The sequence below is a fragment of the Symphalangus syndactylus genome, chromosome 15, assembly GCF_028878055.3.
Source record: "Symphalangus syndactylus isolate Jambi chromosome 15, NHGRI_mSymSyn1-v2.1_pri, whole genome shotgun sequence".
Classification (NCBI taxonomy): Eukaryota; Metazoa; Chordata; class Mammalia; order Primates; family Hylobatidae; genus Symphalangus; species Symphalangus syndactylus.
The window spans coordinates 70,121,332-70,138,436 of NC_072437.2; positions in this window are offsets into that span (position 1 = coordinate 70,121,332).

The following is a 17,105-nucleotide window of genomic DNA, read 5'->3' on the forward strand; positions in this document are numbered from 1 at the left end:
ATCCTTTTTTGGTTATGTCCTTTGTAAATATCTTCTCCCTGTTTGTGGCTTAACTTATTAATTGATACATGGTGACTCTTTTGATAGACAAGTATTAAATTTGAATGTAGTCAAATGTGTTCATTTCTCATAAACTGTTCATAAGCAGTTTATGTTTTTAAAGTCACATTAAAGAAAGCTTTCTCTATCCAAGGCCAAAAAAGATATTCTCCTCTATTTTATTCTAAAAGTTTTAAGCTTTGCTTTGAACATTTAGATCTTTAATTCACAAGGAATTTATTTTTGTGCATGGTGTGAGCTAGACCTCCAATTTTATTTAAAATGTTCACATAGAAACCAGCTGTCCCAAGGCCCACTGATGTGCGGTGCTGCCTGTCGCATGTCACGCTTTCACGTATGGATGGCTGGTGTCTGCACTCTACGTTATATTCTTTGTCTGTTGTGCAAATATCAGAGGCGTTTGAACCAGAGCAACTTTATCTTGAATAGGGGCTGGGTAAAATGAGGCTGAGATCTACTGGGCTGCATTCCCAGACAGTTAAGGCATTCTAAGTCACAGAATGACCTAGGAGGTCAGTACAAGATATAGGTCATAACGACCTTGCTGATAAAAACAGTTTGCAGTAAAGAAACCAGGTAAAATCCACCAGAACCAAGATGGCGACAGGAGTGACCTCTGGTCATCCTCACTGCTACGCTCACGCCAGCGCCATGAGAGTTTACAAACGCCATTGCAACGTCAGGAAGTTACCCTATATGGCCTAAAAAGGGGAGGCATAAATAATCCACCTCTTGTTTAGCATATAATCAAGAAATAACCATAAAAATGGGCAACCAGCAGCCCTGAGGGCTGCTTTCTATGGAGTAGCCATTCTTTTATTCCTTTACTTTCCTAATAAACTTGCGTTCACTTTACGGACTTGCCCTGAATTCTTTCTTGTGCAAGTCCCACTTTCTTAGGGTCTGGATCAGGACCCCTTTCTGGTAACACTAACACTGTACTGTCATAATTATTTCCTTTCTCTAGTGTCTTGATATCTAATAAGTGCTTTACCTTGTTCATCTTCAGGAACGTGTTGGCTCTTCCTGACACTTCGCACTTTCAGAAAAACTTTAGAACATCAAGTTCAGTTTTAAAATGATGAGGGTTTTGATTGAAGCTGTATTGCATTTATCGTGAGAAGTACATTAAAATCTCTCACTGTAAGGATAAATTAATAAATTTCACTGGGTAATTCTGTCCATACTGTATGTTGAAATAACCAAAAGGATGAGAATCTAGTTTTAAAGAGTTTATTTAAGCAAAAAGCTTGAAATAGTCGTCCAGGAAACACAGACTCCAAACACATAGGGTCACGCTCCGAAGTTAAAAGTTAAGTTCTTGCTTATACAGGAAGAAGACAAAGAAATTTAACAGGATTACTTTTTCCATCAAGGCTGGTTTAAGAGGTACAACAAATTAATTAGTTACAGTTTGTTTTCTTTTCCGCAGGGCTTATTTTATTTTTAATAGCTAGTTTTCATTCCTTTGACAATTTAAAAGAGTATATTTTATGTCAATCTTAAAACAGCATGATGGTCATGAAATCTACATGTGAGAAAGTTAAGGGGGAGGTTAGTCTATCATGGAGATCAACAGTGGAGATGGAGGAGGTCTCTCCCAGCACTCTCCGGTCATTTACAACATTTTGCCTGCAGGTAAGGAAGAAAGCTTAATCAGAGAAACAGAGGTTACAGCTGCGTTGGTTACACCTGGCTATCATGTGATTCGGGTTCATAAGTACATTCCTTTAAAGGGGCTCAAAATAATCTAGAGTTCCAAGAGTGTAGATTTTGAATTATTTATTTTCACAATATTTGGTCCGTATTTCATTTGTTCACTTATATATTTGAGCCTATACCATCAGGATCACATACTGCTATATTTTCCTGTTGTATTCTTGTCATTATACATTGACCTTTCCTTATCAACTCTAATAAAGATGTGTTGCCTTAAGTTCATTTGGTCTGATGTTAATGTAGCTATTACAGCTTTCTGTTCTAGATCAGCATTTGCCTGGATATTTTTTCCCAACTGTTTAATCTTTCCTTTTTTTGTTCTAGGTGTAGGTATGTCTCTTATAAACCTCCAAAACCAGAGCCAGATTTTGTTTTTTATTTAATCTGTCTTTGCATTTGAATGTTGAGATTAGATAATTTACTGTAACTATGATTATTGAGATATTAATGATGTGATTTTATACTTTCTATTTACCATCTTCTTTCTTTTTCTTCTCTCCTTTCCTGCCTTCTTTTGGATTTTTACGTTTTCTTTATTCCAACTATTTCCCTCTAGTGGTTTGGAAGTTTATACAGTCTGGTTTTTTTTTTTTTTTTTTTTTTTTTTTTTGAGACGGAGTCTCGCTCTATCCCCCAGGCTGGAGTGCAGCATCCTGATTTTGGCTCACTGCAAGCTCCGCCTCCTGGGTTCACACCATTCTCCTGCCTCAGCCTCCCAAGTAGCTGGGACTACAGACGCCCACCACCACGCCCGGCTAATTTTTTGTATTTTTAGTAGAGACAAGGTTTCATCGTGTTAGCCAGGATAGTCTCAATCTCCTGACCTCGTGGTCCGCCCGCCTCAGCCTCCCAAAGTGCTGGGATTACAGGCTTGAGCCACCATGCCCGGCCCAGTTAATTTTTTAAAACACATACTTGACTTACCAAAGTCTAACGTTAATATCTTTAACCTTCCTCTGAATAACAGAAAGATCTTATAAACTTTAACTCTGATCTTATCCCCCCATCTTTCATGTTACTCCTGTTGAGAATTTTAGTTCTACTTTCTTTTTCTTAAAAAGCTTTGTTGACATAAAATTGACACTAATAATATTGGTCTATTTAAAGTGTAAAATTTGATGTAGTTTAGCATGTGTACACACCTCACCACAGTCAAGCTAGTAAACAGCCAACTTTTTTTTCAAACCCCCATCAACCAGAATGATCATTGTTATTTTATATAGCAAATCATATTGATGTGCTCAGATATTTATTTTTATTATTTATTTGCTCACCATTGCTTCTTTCACCTACTCTTTCATCCATGTTAATTTCCATTTTCTTCAATAAAACTCTAAGTTTAATTATAAGTTTATGGTTCCTAGGTGAGGCTCTGTAAGTGGTAAATTCTCTTTACCTGCCTCAGCCTCCAAAGTGCCTCCCAAAGGTGGGATTATAAGCACGAGCCACTGCACCCAGCTGACTCTGACTCATTCTAAAGGTGGCCTAGAATGGGTCAGATTGGGTCTGCAGGACTTCTGGGGGGCCAAATGCATGTCAGGTCCAGGACAGCCTCAGTGCTCCACACAGGGCTCAGTCAGGGCCGGTTGCATGGACCTGACACTGGATGGAACAGATCTCCCTGGGGAAGGACCTGCTCATGGCTGATGGAACCCAGGTGGCCACTCTGTTCTTTTCCTGACACCCTCAGTGACTAATATAGGCCCTGCCCTGGACGCCAGCTAAGCCACAGCCTCAGCCCTTCCTAGGACTGAAGGGGAGGCTGCAGCGGCAGATGCTCACTGGGACAGAGCCTGTCGGCTCCCACTGCAGCGCCTGCAGCTTTGCCAGCTTCCTGGGATAAACATAGAGCACTTGCAGGAGGGTCCCAGTGCCCCCCCGACTGGGGAGTAAGGTTTAGGGTTTTTTGTGGGTGCATGATGGAGTTTCCCTCTGTCACCCAGGCTGGAGTGCAGTGGCGCGATCTCAGCTTACTGCAACCTTCACCTCCTGGATTCAAGTAATTCCCCTGCCTCAACCTCCCTAGTAGCTGGGACTACAGGTGCGCACCACCACGCCAAGTTAATTTTTGTATTTTTAGTAAAGACAGAGTTTCATCATGTTGGCCAGGTTGGTCTCGAACTCCTGACCTCAAGTGATCCACCCGCCTTGGCCTCCCAAAGTGCTGGGATTACAGGCATGAGCCACTGCACCAAGCCTAAGGCTGAGTTGAAGAACGCCTTCTCCTCAGCTCCTGCTTGCTGAGGTAAACTGAGCTAAACTGCGATTTCTGCAGCAGCCATGTGCACAAAAGTCCACCACAGTGTGCCGCAGCCTGGCCTCCCTCCGCCCGGGTGCACTGCAGACACTGGTGAGTGACACTGAGAGGCAGGTGCCACTCTCTGTCTGGCAGGCCATCCCCAGCTTTCCTCCTGCTCTCCAGGGGAGCGTGTCCCCACAGGCATGCATCTCAGCAGAGTGTTGGGAACAGCATGCTCCTGCAGAGATCACCATGGTGAGACAGCCCAGGCCAGGAGCCGGGTGCCGTTCCCTCTCCCACTTGCTATGCGAACGCAGGGAAAGATCTCAGGAGCTTTGGCCTTAGTCTTCTCATCTGTAAAATGACAAGATGGGATGAACAGTCCCCACATGTCAGTTTTATGAGAATCACCTGGGGCCCTTGTTCCATTGCCGAGGGGAGCCTCAGTCTATTTTGGCTGGTCCTGACTTAGATAATAGACTACATTTAAAAAATACATATTGTGGTAAAATATACATAAGATAAAATTTCCCATTTTAACCATTCATAAATGTACAATTCAGTGCCATTAAATACATTGACAATGTCATGTAACCATCGCCATCTATAACCAAAGCTTTTTCATCATCCCCAACAGAAACTCAGTATCCATTGAACCCAGAGCTCCCCCTTCTTCCCTCCCTCCGTTCTCCTTTTTGTCTCTATGAATTTGCCTACTCTAGTGGCCTGGAGTAAGTGCAATCATACAACATGTACCCTTTTGTGACTGGCTTACTTTCCTTAGCATAATGTCTTCAAGGTTCATCCAGGCTGTAGCGTATGTCAGAATTTCCTTCCTTTTGAAGGCTGAGTGATATTCCATTGAATGCATAGGCCACATTTTGTCTATCCATCCATTCATCGATGGGTAGAGACCATTTCTGAGAGAGAAAAAAGGAGCAGCGATCCCCCGCGGTCCCTGGCAGCTCTAACAGTCTGCAATCTGCAAAGCTTTTCTAGGAGCTGGAGTGCTTGTGTTCCAACAGCGACCAGAAATGGTGGTGGCAGTGTTGGGGAATCAGCCAGGTCCTGCTGTTTTCCTGGGATGAGAATAAAACGAGGATGGAACCCTGGGACATGAACAGGAAATTTCAATGCTGTCACTCAGTCTGGAAAGTCACTTTCTAACTGCACTGCAGGGCAGGAAGATCTTGGTTTAGGGAGTCCAAAATTCAGGCTTCAAATTACAGCTCTGCTACTTACTGGATGAAAAAGTCTCAAAACATTTTCTACCATTTTCTACTATTAACTGACTGTGGAGCTGGTTAGTTCATCTCTTGGAGTCTGCGTTTTCTATTTTGTAAAATAAAATTAGTAACATTACACACAGGATGGATGTGAAGATCAAACTGAAATAATGCATGTAAAGGCGTTCAATAAGAGATGAATTGTTTTCAAATATCACACGTTATTTCAGCAGAGCCCCAGGTGAATACATCACATAAGGATGAGGACACCTTTCTGAGAAATGCATCGTTAGGCAACATCGTCATTCTTCAAACATCATAGAATGACTTACACAAACCTGCATGGGACAGCCTACTGCACACCCAGGCAATGAGAGCCTGTCGCTCCCAAGCTACACACGTGCACAGCATGTTACTGTGCTGAGTACTGCAGCCAGTTGCAACACAATGGTATTTGTACATCCAAATGTCTGCAAACATAGAAAAGGTACAGTAAAAATGTGATATAAAAGATAAAAAATGGCACACCTATACAGGGCACTTATCATGAATGGAGCTTGCAGAACTGGAAGTTGCTCTGGGTGAGTCAGTGAGTGAGTGATGAGTGAATGTGAAGGCCTAGGACATTGCTATACACTACTGTAGACTTTAGAAATACTGTACACAGACACCACACTAAATTTATAGAGATATATTTTTCTTTCTTCAATAATAAACTTAGCTTACTGCAACGTTTTTACTTTATAAACTTTTAATTTTTTTTTTGGAGACAGAGTCTTGCTCTGTTGCCCAGGCTGGAGTGCAGTGGCGTGATCTCGGCTCACTGCAAGCTCCACCTCTCGGGTTCACGCCATTCTCCTGCCTCAGACTCCCGAGTAGCTGGGACTACAGGTGCCTGCCACCACGCCTGGCTAATTTTTTGTATTTTTAGTAGAGACGGGGTTTCACCATGTTAGCCACGATGGTCTCGATCTCCTGACCTCGTGATCTGCCCACCTCACCTTCCCAAAGTGCTGGGATTACAAGCATGAACCACTGTGCCTGGCCAAATTTTATTTTTTACCCTTTTGTAATATAGCTTAAAACACAAACACATTGTACAGCTGTTCAAAAATATTGTCTTTATCTCTTTATTCTATGAACTTTTTTCAAAATAGAAAAAAATTATTTGTATTTTTTTACTTTTAAACTTTTTAATTAAAAACAAAGTCACAAACACACACTTTAGCCTAGACCTGCACAGGGTCAGGACCATCAACATCACTGCCTTCCGCCTCCATGACTCGTCCCACTGGAAGGTCTGCAGAGGAAATAACAGGCATGGAGCCGCCATCTCTATGATAACGCCTTTTCCTGGAATCCCTCCTGAAGGACCTGCCTAAGGCTGTTTCACAGTACAAAGTCTAGCTTGATTATTGAGATTGTTTTCATTTATTTTAACAGCCTTTTTTTTTTTTTTTTTTTTTTTGAGACAGAGTCTCGCTCTGTCACCCAGGCTAGAGTGCAGTGGTGCGATCTCGGCTCACTGCAACGTCCGCCTCCTGGGTTCAAGTGATTCTCCTGCCTTAGCCTCCCGAGTAGCTGGGATTACAAGCACGTGCCACCACTTCCAGCTAATTTTTGTATTTTTAGTAGAGACGGGGTTTCCCCATGTTGGCCAGGCTGGTCTCAAACTCCTGACCTCAGGTGATTCACCCACCTTGGCCTCCCAAAGTGCTGGGATTACAGGCGTGAGCCACTGCACCCGGCATTAACAGCTTTTTTTTTTTAAATAAGTAAAAGGAGTACGCTCCAAAGTAATGATAAATAGTATAGTAAACACATAAACCAGTACATAGTTGCGTACCATTATCAAAGTATTATGTACTGTACAAATTGTGAGTGCTATACTTTTATATGCCTGGCTGCACAGAAGATCTGTTTACACCAGTATCACCACATACACACAAATAATGTATTATGCCACAACATTGCGACAGCTGTGACATCAGTAGGCAACAGGAATTTTTCAGCTCCATTATAAGCTATGGGACCATTGTGGTATACGCAGTCTGTCTTTGACTTAAACATCGTTATGCAGTGCATAATTGTATATTGGTCACTTCTGACAGAAATGTCCAGTGTGCAAAGTCTAGCTGTTAAGTATTGAGATTGTTTGTTTGTTTTAACAAAAAAGGCTTGAATATTCCCTTCAGAGACGTGGTGAGGGACGTGAAGGAAAGGAGAAAACAATGAAAGCAGTAACTGAAGAAGAAAAGTCTTCTTTCCACGAGTATTAATTCTAATCACCTCCCCCAAATTAACCTTATGCTTCTTGAGTCTTGAAGAAACGCCAGGATCCCACTTTTTCTCTCAGGATCTCGGGATTAATTTTAGTGACATCAGTTTAACACATTCATTTGCAGAAAGATGCAAACTGAACCAAAAAGTGATAGGCAGGTGTCTCAAATTTTTCGAGGTTTATTTAGCCAAGGGTGAGGATGTGCCCAGGGAGAAATTCACACATCACAGTGTTACAGGAAAGGGGTCCCGATCCAGACCGCAGAGAGGGTTCTTGGATCTTGTGTAAGAAAGAATTCAGGGTGAGTCTGTAGAGTACAGTGAAAGCAAGTTTATTAGGAAAATACAGGAATAAAGGAATGGCTACTCCACTGACAGAGCATCCCAAGGGCTGCTAGTTGCCCATTCTTAAAATTATTTCTTGATGATATGCTAAACAAGGGGTGGATGGGGGGAGGGGGGAGGGACAGCATTAGGAGATATACCTAATGCTAAATGACGAGTTAATGGGTGCAGCAAACCAACATGGCACATGGATACATATGTAACAAACCTGCACATTGTGCACATGTACCCTAAAACCTCAAGTATAATAATAAAAAAAAAGAAAAAAGAAAAAAACAAGGGGTGGATTATTTATGTCCCCCTCTTTTAGACCATATAGGGTAACTTCCTGATGTTGCCACGGCATTTGTAAACTGTTAGGGCGCTGATAGGAGTGTGGCAGTGAGAATGACCAAAGATCACTCTTGTCATCATCTTGGTTTTGGTGGGTTTTAGCAGACATCTTTACTGCAAACTGTTTTATCAACAAGGTCTTTATGACCTGTATTTTGTGCTGACCTCCTATCTTATCCTGTGACTTAGAATGTCTTAACCATCTGGGAATGCAGCCCAGTAGTCTCAGCCTCATTTTACCCAGTTCCTATTTAAGATGGAGTTGCTCTGGTTCACAGGCCTCTGACATTTCCCCCCTCCCTTTTATAAGAGAACCCTTAATCCTAAGGGTTGCAGAGGGATAAAGATCCATCTTCTGTAGCTTCTTGAGGCTGAAAAGGGGCGATGCTATTCCTGCCCAACCATTAGGGTCTCTTGTATTCAGGGTAGAGCTCAGTCAGAAAGCGTCAGTATGGCGAGGGCCATTCAACTTTCTTGAGTTCCAACAAAAAGTTATATCTGGAAGATTAACAAGTGCTCAATTTAAGACAACATTTAATAAGCTTATTCTGCATTCCTACACAAAGAGTACAACAGCACTATATTTCACAATAATAAAGCAAAACAAGTAAAGTTATTTCAAGTAAACTAAATAAGTAAGCTTTCCATGAACTGAGTAACTGCTGGAATCAAGCTGATATGGGATTGCTAGTCAATTCTAATACATGTACAGATTTAGAATACTGATCCAGATTTCTACATTACCCATCTCTCTTGTTTCTTCTGAGCAGCAGTCAGAGCTCACTGGTTGGTTCATAGGAATAAACAGAGTTAGCCTAAATTGCAGAAACAAACTTTAAAAACAATTGATGAGACTAGAATCTAATAACAGATGTTCCGTAGTTCTTGAAACATAATATTTCTCTCTCCAGTTTCTTATTTTACTAAAAACAAATCATGGTAAGACTGATTTGCTTTATTATACTTCGCATGACTATTTGTATAAAGTGCAGCAAGAATAATTATTTTTCACATAAGCTCTTTTTAAATTGGCTTTGATGGAACTCTGTTCCATAGAAGGAGTTTTAGATAAGACTTTTTAGAGCTGAGCCCTGCCATCGGTTTGTACCCTCAAATACCTATGAGCTGGGTAAATTCCTCTCCTCTTGAGGTTCCAAGAGAACTTGGGGCTCCTGGACCTGCTAGAAAGTGACATTCTTTACTTACCACAGGTCAGAAACCCTGCACAGGGACTGCATAGGCAAGGTGTAAGGCATTTCCCCAAGGGGCTTTTATTGGCTTTACAAGTCAAGTTTGATTCCTTAAAGCACGCCTTTCCAGTCAAAGCCTTGGTAAAATAACCAGTTTTTCCAATTGTATCCTGTTACAAAAGAAAACAGATTCTTATTGCACTTACACAAATAACTATTTGCCATAAATTAAGAATACTCGGCCGGGCGTGGTGGCTCACGCCTGTAATCCCAGCACTTTGGGAGGCTGAGGCGGGCAGATCACGAGGTCAGGAGATCGAGACCATCCTGGCTAACATGGTGAAACCCTGTCTCTACTAAAAATACAAAAAAATTAGCCGGGCGAGGTGGCAGGCACCTGCAGTCCCAGCTATGCAGGAGGCTGAGGCGGGAGAATGGCGTGAACCCGGGGGTCAGAGCCTACAGTGAGCCGAGATTGCGCCACTGCATTCTAGCCTGGGCGACAGCAAGATTCCATCTCAAAGAAAAAAAAAAAGAATACTCACAAATAGTTTCCAAATTCTGGAGAAATCAGGTAGAGAGAAACAAATAGGCTCTAAATTTTGTTCACAGGAGTGTACTTTACTCAATTGTTAAAAACTGTAAATAGCTTCTGTTAGTTCAGTCTATGCAGTTAACTCCTGTTCTGATACTCATGAACATTCCACTTCTCCATGAGAGTACTGAAAATTGTTTCCTCTAATGTCACAATTTTTAAAGTTATCAGAAACCTGCATTTAAGAACACCTGTCAGCCGGGCACGGTGGCTCACGCTTGTAATCCCAGCACTTTGGGAGGCCAAGGCGGGCGGATCACAAGGTCAGGAGATCGAGACCACGGTGAAACCCTGTCTCTACTAAAAATACAAAAAAATTAGCCAGGCATGGTGGCGGGAGCCTGTAGTCCCAGCTGCTCGGAGAGGCTGAGGCAGGAGAATGGCGTGAACCCGGGAGGCGGAGCTTGCAGCGAGCCGAGATCGCGCCACTGCACTCCAGCCTGGGTGACAGAGCAAGACTCCGTCTCAAAAAAAAAAAAAAAAAAAGAACACCTGTCAAAGCCCTGTAGTTGATTATAAACCACTTTCTAAAAGGAACAAAACAAGACAACACTTGTTTGTGGATGACAAAATGTCTTAGGACAGCCACAGTAAAAAATATGATTGACAAAGAAATGCAGTTACCTCTGTGGCATACAATGATTTTATGTAATGATTATAATTAAGAATAACGTATGGTAAGCCATATTAGAATCATAGGAGTGTCTCATAATTTTTGGACACATACCAGTAACATATTTATACAAATACAGCCCAAAGAAAGCCAAACACCATTTTATATTTGAAAATGCTGCTTGTGTGATTTTTTAACCAAATAAGCCAAATGTTACTGTTGCGTTAATGCATTATTGATGTCAAATCCCATTCTTAATAAAACCTTATAGACATATCTACCCAGTTTTACTGTTTGACCATAAGGTAAGATTCTCATAAAACTTTTATAACATTTTACAATTTTTGTTAAAGAGCAGCTCATAAGCAGGATTTTGCTCTAAGAAAAACCTGCTGTGCTTTCATTCAAATGTTTAATTATGGAAAAAACTGAATAGTACCCCTTTATTTTTAGCCAATGTGTTCACACACAGAATTTCTTGTACAAGATTAATTTTTCACAAACCTTCCACAACTTCCTTAAACCTTTAGCTTTATCCTAACTTAAAACAATTCTTTAACACTTTTATGTAGGCAAGAAAATCCACATTCCCATGACTTCTTATAATCTTTTGCTAAAAGTACATTCTACTTTCCTTACACAACTTACATGTAAAACTGTTTTTTCAGTGGTTTCAAATATATGTCACACTGTTAACTCTTAGCAACTTTTTTTTTTGGTGAAAACTTTGGGATTTTAATGATGTACTAGGTGTGGAGCCTAGCCCAGGACACACCAGGCAGAAGTGCAGATAAGGATTGACTCCAGCATAGCTGGGGGGCCTGGCTAACACCACATGTCCCCAGGCCTTATCTGGAATATAATGCTCCAAAGCAGGTAAATTGAACAGTTTTCAAAAGCCAAAAAAGCATTTTATGACCTTAAAGCATTTAGTAAACTTAATATCTGACCTGCATAATTTGCACCAAATGTTTACATTATTGAAGATATTTTTATTTTACCAATAATCTTTAAAACTCTTTATTTCCCAAAGATTAAGTCACATGACTAAATAAAAAGCATTGCATTTTTTACCTTTCTCACAAAATATTCTATTTAAGCTCTTATTATTACTAAACCAATTAATCAAAGCTCTTTGAGATATAAACATCACACACAGAACATATATAAATACATAGAAGATAAAGGACTTATTCCCTAAGCCAGGAATTGAACTCTGAACTTGGGCTGCCATTGGGAAAAGAGAAAGCACATTCACATGGTTACAAGGTCAAGCTCCCAAGGACATGACTGACCAGTTTGCTGGGCTGTCTTGAAAAGCAGGCTTACAGGTGTCCTAAGCCTGTGTTCTATCCTAAGGTACACCTCTCCATGACAGAACAATACAGAAAGACCCACAAAGCACGTCGATTTCGCTACAGCTTACGACTAGCCTCATGAATCCTTTTTCTCATTAATCAAAACTTTATGGGAGATAAACGGTGATTTTTACCATTCATTCAACCAGCTTGCACAGAGAGAGGAAAGGCAAGGGAGAAAAGCACCGCTTGTGACAGCGTGGGGAAGGTGAGGCACTCAGCGAGGCCAGAGAAAGACCCACCCATGCAACAACCCTGAAAAGTTCAAGTGGTCGCTTGTCAATAGCGAAGGGATCTTTTCCAGGAGTTCCATCAGCTCTCAAGTTTCCCCTTTTTGGGGACGAAAAACTTCCCCATGTCCCGCGATACTGTACATGCCTAACCCTTTCACCCATAGCCATCAGCAAAGAGCGAAAGGTGGTGAATCCAAAGAGAACAGAGGTTAACATCCCATAGTGCCAAACCCATTCTTAGCCAACAGGGATTTTACTGAGAGGGATTTTATGGAGAGGGCCCTCTAACCCTCCTAAGTTGGTCCTCTAATCCAAGGTCAGTCAAGCATCCTTGCCTTTTATTAAGAGAGGCCTCTAACCAACTCGGTCTTAGGAGAGACTCTAACTCTCCTAAGTTGGGCCTCTAACCCAATTCCATTCTTTTCCCAAGTACCCCACCACTGACCCAAAGTTGTCTAATCAGTTCTGCAGTCTATTTCCTTTGGATGGGGGGGTTTCCTCAGTATTGTCCCTTACATGATTCATCAGAAAGATGTTATTGGACCCCATCACTTACGCAAAGTTAGCTGTTGGGTCGGGGGGGTGCGGTTCTGCACTATAGTTGCTTCTGTGGTAGCCAGAAAGATGTTACAAGGAAAGGGGTACCAATCCAGACCCCAGAGAGGGTTCTTGGATCTCCAGCAAGAAAGAATTCAGGGTGAGTCTGTAGAATAAAGTGAATGCAAGTGTATTAGGAAAATAAAGGAATAAAAGAATGGCTACTCCATAGACGGTACCCCCGAGGGCTGCTGGTTGCCTATGTTCATGGTTATGTCTTAATGATATGCTAAACAAGGAGTGGATTATTCATGTCCTCCCCTTTTAGACCATATAGGGTAACTTCCTGATCTTGCCATGGCATTCGTAAACTGTTATGGCACTAATAGGAGTGTAGCAGTGAGGATGACCAGAGGTCACTCTCATCACCATCTTGGTTTTGGTGGGTTTTGGCCAGCTTCTTACAGCAACCCATTTTATCATCAAGGTCTTTATGACCTGTATATCTTGTGCCAACCTCCTATCTCATCCTGTGACTTAGAATGGTTTAACCATCTGGCAATGCAGCCCAGTAGGTCTCAGCCTCATTTTACCCAGCTCCTATTTAAGATGGATTTGCTCTGTTTCACACACCTCTGACAACAGGGGCATCTGTGACCTCTGCTTTTCCTAAAGGGGGCTTTGTGAACTTCAGTATTTAAAGGGGAAAGATCAAGCAGGAGGGGGGAAAAGGGAAGAGGGGAGGCAGTGAGGCCAGTGCTTACATCTTGTGCAGCTCTGTCTAGCTTTAGTAAATCTACATTTCACATGTGAAAAGATGGAGTAGAGGAGAATGTCAACTATGCATTACCTCGAGCTCAGTAAATCTGCATTCTACCGACGACAAAGCAAGCTTGTGAAAAGAGGGAGCAGAGAGAATGAGGCTGTGAAGCCAGGTTGTGAAATTACAGCTGCTTGGGGAAATATTATCAGTGACTCAGTTCCCAAGCTTAACTTTGCCTTCAGCATAGTGAGTTTGGGTCCTGGGATTCTACTTTTCTTTCGCACAACACTACAGTCACGAGGGAGCTGTTGCCTTTTAGTTCTAGGCCTTTAGAGAGCACCAGGGGTGCATTCTCTCACATCTGATCATTGGATCTGGGGATTCTTGCATTTTCCGGGTGGCTTATCCCTCAACTTTATGCTTGGGCTTCACCTCTAGTTGGCCTATTTATTAACCTAGTTGCCTCTCAGTGCATTTATTTGTGGTTAAAATATCCAAACAGCTCTCAGATGCAGCCAGAAGCTTTCTGTCACTTCAATAATGCCAGGGTGCTGGGGAGCAGACGGAGTAGTCTGGGAGACAGGAGGGCAAGGGTAACCCCTCCTGAGCTACAGAAGGTGATGACGCAGAACCGGCTGCAGGCAGGTTGCACGAGCTTTGCTGTCCTCCCCAAGCCAGGGGCCAGCCTTCTGGCCCCATAGATTTCCTGTGGGGAGGCTGCTCAGCCATGTGAGGGCAGGGAACAAAAGCAGCAGCATCTCCACGACAAGGGTAGGGTGCAGACAGACATGATCAGGCTAGAGTTAGCTTTCAGGTGAAGGCGACTGGCTAAGATTTAGAAACGGAGGCACAAAGCTAAGATTTACAAATGGATGTGCCAACACCCATCGCCCTGACGGCTGGCCCCGATCTGGTGGTAGGGTTGCCTGGAGCTCCAGGCTGGGCAGGACCATGAGAGTGCATCCCAGGCCCAGGATAAAAAGGCCACGAAGGTGCTTGACGCGATCCACAGGCACAGGAAGGCCATGGCCGCTCGAGTGCAGTGCACTAGCCTTTTCAGCCTTGTATTCTCAGGACTCCAGCGGAGCGTTGGTTTGATGTCAGCAGGTGGTTCCGCTGAGTCCTAAACTTGCACCTGAGGCTCAGCACTGCCCTGCTGGAAATCAGAACCAGACCAATATGACCCAGATGTTGCGGAACGAGCTTAGGCTCAGTTTTTCCAAACAGGAGAGAGACTGTCCACCTTCACTCCTGGCAGGGGGCTGGTCCCTCCCAGTGATTGGGGATTTTCTGCTGCTGGAAAGAGGTCCACTCACCTCCCTCTGGAACTCCGAAGCTTCTGGAAGACTGTTTTGGTTTTTATGTCTGTCACCCCTTCACATAGAGGTAAGTCGTCCCCCATGGGGGAAGCTCCAGCCCCAGGGCAGGGCCCACTGAATGCCTGTTGGGCTAGAAATCTGCCCTGAGCCACCTCACCCGTGTCCTCATGCTCCAGCCTTCCTGCACTTCTCCCACTCCCAGCACAGGCTGAGCCTTTCCACCTGCAGTTCTAGCATTTTCCACCCCTCCACTTGCCTGGTGAATGCCACATGAGTCTTCATGGCCCCGTGCAGAGGACTTTCCCTCCTAGCTTCTGTGCCCCCTCCTCACTGTCCCCAAAAAGATTTGCACTTGTGTTTTTACAATTAAGAGCCATTTTATTAGGGACAGGTTCTTGCTCTGCTGCCCAGGCTGGAGTACAATGGCTCTAACAAAGCTCACTGCAGCCTCAAACTCCTGGGCTCAAGGATCCTCCCGCCTGGTCCTCCTGAGTAGCTAGGACATGCACCACCACACTGGCTAATTTTTTCTTTTCTTTTTTTATAGAGATGGAGTCCCAGATTGTTGTCCAGGCTGATCTCAAACTCTTGGCCTCACATAATCCTCTTGCATCAGCCTTGCAAAGTGCTGGAATTACAGGCGTGAGCCACCACACTGGCCCAGGTCTACTTTATAAACACTTAAAAGGCTTGCTTTCCTTGTATTTCTTCATATCTTCTCTGGCCCTGGCACTGCAGTTAGAACCAAGCACATGCTCTATGCTATATAAATGTATGTTGAGTGCATACATTAAGGACTGCCACAGGAAATGTGTCTTACTAGAGTGAGTCTTCTGAGAGGAACTGGACCTGTGTTTAGAACTTCAAGGGAAACGATTCATCTCTGATCTGTGGAGGGGTGGCATGCCTCGCGGTGGCGCAGGCTGCCTCCCTAACCTGCTACTAAAAGATTGCTGGCAGAATGGTCTGCAGATCTTCTATTTACTGTAAATAATCAACCCAGGTAAGGAAAATCCCTCTACATAGTTCTGCTAGTTAAATTCCACCCCAAACAAAGCTACCAGAACACAGCTATTTCAGTCTTAAGTAGGAATAGCTAATGCCATTAGAAATTATGGAAAAAAGAATCCTCTCTCTTTATAGAACAAAAAATGAAACCTGCGTCAGAAGACCACCCATGGTTCTAGAGAAAGTGGTTTTGCTGATAGCTTTTAAAAATTCAAGTCTTCTGGAGAGGTGAATTTCAAGCAGCCATAGATCACACTAATTCAAAAGCCACTGGCCATTCATGAGATGACCTAACCTTGGCCAGCTGACTCTTTGGGGTAGAAACCTTTCAACCCTCCGTTGGCTGAAGTGTGACATAACCAATGCTAGTGTGAACCGCTGCCTTGACTCAGCATAATTATATCCCTATAATTGCATACCAGGACTTATTGAAACTTGTTTGATATTATAGATGATTTTGAAACCTCTCAGACCACTGTTCACTTTCAAGACTGAATGATAAACTTAAGCTCTATTTACAGACCTTAGCTGGTGCCAAATTTGTTTTTAAAAAATGAGAGTAGGCCAGGTGCAGTGGCTCACGCCTGTAATTCCGGCAATTTGGGATTCCAGCAATCCGAAGTGGGTGGATCATTTGAAGTCAGGAGTTTGAGACTAGCCTGGCCAACATGGTGAAACCCCGTTTATACAAAAAAAAAAAAAAACAAAAACTCCACAAAAATTAGCCAGGTGTGGTGGCATGTGCCTGTAATCCCAGCTACACAGGAAGCTGAGGCAGGAGAATTGCGTGAACCTGGGAGGTGCACTCCAGCCTGGGTGACAGAGCAAGACTGTCTCAAAAAATAAATAAAATTAAATTTAAAAAAATCAGACAATACCTTCTTAGTTTAAAATGGGACACATTCAGAATAAGTACCCAGTTGCAGAGACCTTAATAATAGTGGTAATAATGAAAATATGTCATTGTTATTACTGAGAGGTGACAGTGTGCTGGCAGCCCTCGCTCGCTCTTGGCACTGACTCTGGCCACGCTTGAGAAGCCCTTCGGCCTGCCGCTGCACTATGGGAGCCCCTCTCTGGGCTGGCAGAGGTCAGAGCTGGCTCCCTCTGCTTGCAGGGAGGTGTGGAGGGAGAGGGGCAGGTGGGAACTGGGGCTGTGGGCAGCACTTGCGTGCCAGTGTGAGTTCCAGTTCCGGGTGGGAGTGGGCTCTGCAGGTGCGCACTGGGAGTGGCTGGCCTGCACCACCGGCCCGGGCAATGAGGGGCTTAGCACCCAGGCCAGCAGCT